This window comes from Solanum dulcamara, chromosome 12 (genome assembly GCF_947179165.1).
Source record: "Solanum dulcamara chromosome 12, daSolDulc1.2, whole genome shotgun sequence".
Classification (NCBI taxonomy): Eukaryota; Viridiplantae; Streptophyta; class Magnoliopsida; order Solanales; family Solanaceae; genus Solanum; species Solanum dulcamara.
Genome location: NC_077248.1, coordinates 11,890,790 through 11,894,377, shown reverse-complemented (window position 1 = coordinate 11,894,377; position 3,588 = coordinate 11,890,790). Strand labels below are relative to the sequence as shown.

At 27.8% G+C, this 3,588-nt stretch overlaps 1 non-coding gene across 1 annotated transcript; it reads left to right on the top strand.

Annotated features, from left to right (window-relative positions):
- The first annotated feature begins 1,050 nt into the window (after positions 1 to 1,050).
- TRNAI-AAU (transfer RNA isoleucine (anticodon AAU)) lies at positions 1,051 to 1,124 on the top strand. The gene has a single exon. It is a non-coding gene; the product is annotated as a tRNA-Ile (tRNA).
- Positions 1,125 to 3,588: the final 2,464 nt, after the last annotated feature.

The window sequence follows — 3,588 nt, the reverse complement described above, 5'->3', positions numbered from 1 at the left end:
ATTCTAATTAATATTGTACTTTTGTATTTATAACAATCATATATTTAGGTTCCTTAGTTTTAACTATTAGTATCAATCTTTGTATTTAGCATATCTTGTAATGTGTATATATTGACCACGTTCAATGAAATTAAGCAAGAAATTCACTTCCTTCAGAGACCTCGTTTAGAGGAGAGATAGCTGTTCGAGTTCAAGGGTGAGCCATTTCTTTCAGGCTGTCGTGGACTCTCTTTATTCCTAGTCCTTCTTTCGAACTCAGATGCTTAGACACTAGTTTTAATTTTTAATGACTCTCTTTTGAGATGGCATTCCCTTTCTTAGACTTGATAGTGTTAGAGTTTTGATACGATTGACTTTCAGTTCCTAGGATGATTTTTCGCATGTTTTAGTTGTTGACTGAATTTTTTCTGTGTTTATGGGGACTCAGGCCTGTTTCTTTAGTTAAGACTGCTTCCGCATCCTTATCTTGTTTATCTACTGCGTGTTTAATTGTTGGGTTGTTATAATGATTCTCCTACAAGAGGGTTAGTGTTGGTGCCAGTCACGGCGGATCGGGATCGTGACATTGGTGCATGTACTATTTAAGTTGCAACATGAAATTGTTATTATTTTTTGTTTTCATCCTCTATTTGGCTGTGTCCCTTTGTTGTGAATCCAGTTATCAATCAATACATGGTTTTCTTTCCTTAGTTTACGAGGAATAATCATAGGTTGCACAAATGTGCATGGCTTATGGTTGAGTCTATAGTGAATATGATGCCTTACACAGAATAGGGTGGTGCAAGTTTGAAACATGAAACTATGTTATACAGAGCAAGTACTTTAGTACTGATAGTTTTCCTCCATAACAGTTCTGTCCTATTTTTCATCCCTTGAAAAGATATTTACTGGATAAAAAAACATCATGAGACACATGATGAACTGAAGTTGTCAACTGATAATGTTTTGTCCATTTTAAATTAAACAAAGTTTAGAACTTAATCATGAAATACAAATCATCGAAGTCATGTTATTGTTTCTGTAGATAAACAAAAATTGTTTTGCCAACAAGGCCCATTAGCTCAGATGGTTAGAGCGTCGTGCTAATAACGCGAAGGTCGCAGGTTCGAGACCTGCATGGGCCAATATTTTGTGTTTTTTTGTTCGGTTCCTTCCTGTTTGGAGGTTAGTTAATATTTTATTATTATTATTATTAGTTAATATATTATTATTATTATTATTATTATTATTATTATTATTATTATTATTATTATTATTATTATTATTATTATTATTATTACTATATCTAGAAGAAATAATAAATATTAGTAAGTGCCTAAAAAGTGTTAAAATAAACAAGCTTAGTAATAATTATGTAAATGCTGCGCCTGCATATATAAGAAAGGAGTTAAGGAGAAACACATTATTTTCATGCATTTTATGTAGTATCTTAATCCCTAATCAAATACAAGTGAAGGATATAAAAGCCAGATGGATTCATTATTAAATTAAAAGTAAAAAAGCTTGCTAAAATTTGATCTAAAAGTAAAGGCTGAAATCAGAAAATAAGTAAATAATAAAAAGAAAAGATAAAAAGTAAAAGTAAAAGACAAAAGAGCACATTCCATCTCATATGAAGTAGGTTCCTGAAAATCGAATCACAATTAATATTAACTCAACTGCAAAATAAATTTATTTATATTGAATTAATATTGATTGAGAAACAATTTTAAAATTTATAATTAACCACTTAATGGTGTGGGCACAATTTAGCCATTCATCCACAAAAAATATCTTTTTTTTTTAAAAAAACCTATACCGCTTTATATATATATATAAAATACTTTAGAAATCCTGAAAAAGAAAAAATATAAGGCAATCACATCATATGGTTATACTTAAATGTAAGGCTAATGAGCTATATCTTCATATTTTGTAAGTCAATGTGATTGTATGGTTTTGAAGTTGTCTTTGTGTGTATGATTAGATGATGAAATACTATTTTCCGTTTTTTTATTTCTCTCTATTGTACATGAATGTAACTTTCTCATAATGATCGATGGGACAAAAAAAAATAATATTAATTTTTCTTTATCTATACTTTTTTGATTAGTCAATAGAACAACTTGTAAATGCAAAGTTTATGTTGAATTGATCCATATCTTATTGATCAAATTAGTAGAATAATATATAATAAAATTTATAATTAATAAGTTGAATCGATAAACATATCTATAGACTGTTTGGATTGACTTATTTTTAAACAGTTTATAAGTTGAAAATTGCTTATAAGTTAAAAAAAAAAAAGTAAGTGTAGGCCAACATTTTTTTTTGGACTTATAAGCTGTTTTCAACTTATAAACTGCTTAAAATAAGTTCACCCAAATAAACTCAACTATTTATTGAGGCTTATTTTAAACATAAAATAATTTTAAATTAGCCAGCCAAACACTCAAAAAACTGAAAACAGCTTATAAGTCAATTCAAACGTCTTTCTATCCGATCGAACCATCGATAAGCATCATATAGGAAGATGTCTAATCTGAGACAAAATTATGGCTGTCGGTGGGAATATTTCAACGTCACGTTACAATAAAATTTTGAATTAACAAACATACCAATTTTTGGATGACTTTTTGGAAGATTATGTTTCCTGAAATTTATAAGCATGATCAGAATATTAGATTTTGTCAACCGCTTTATTTAAATATTAATTGTTAGAGAACGAATACTTTTTATTAATTTAATTCTTAGCACACCTCTTCATTTACGGCATCTGATTTTATTATTGGAACAAATATATATTGAATTGTATTATTACACCTAACTCAAAATTTTAAATTATTAAAGTGATGACCTTTTTAAAAAATTTTTAGGTGTTCTTTTAAAGATGCAACAGAAACAGAATTAAATGACAGGGAGAAATGTAACGCCTATGACGGAGGATAAGCCTCTAAAGAAAGGGTGCTCATTATACTATATATAAATTATACATTTAAATAGGAGGAAAAAATTAAATACGTTATAAGAATAAGTTTAGAATAAATTATTGAAATATTTTTAAAATTATAATTTAAGACAATAATTCGTACAGATTAATTTAGATCCAAAATTGATATATAATATGTTAATAGTAGAATCAAAACCGTTATAAGAAAAACAATTTCCCCCGTGAAAATAATTATCATGTCATATAAGTCTTAGTAACGACACTACAAATCGATTTTTTGGCTTTTCAAAATCCCAAAAGATACTCTCTTGTTCATTTTTATCGTTTTTCACTAATCTTTCTTTACTTTTCATCGATAAAGTAATATTCGATAAAGTAATAATCTCGCTAAATGAATACTTTTCTCCGATCCCGACTTGGGCCAATTATATTAAAGTAATATTCTCGCTAAATGCATTAGATAGTAATGAAAAACAAAGTATTAAAGGTTCATAAAAATATAAAGTAATAATTACTATAATACATTAAGAATTTATATATATTTAATAGTTGATTGACTAATAGTCAAATCAAACTTTTGTTTCACTCATGCAAATCTTTTTGGCTAATAGTTGGATTCTCTTTCTTATGCTCACATATTGCGTTTCTTATTTTATTAG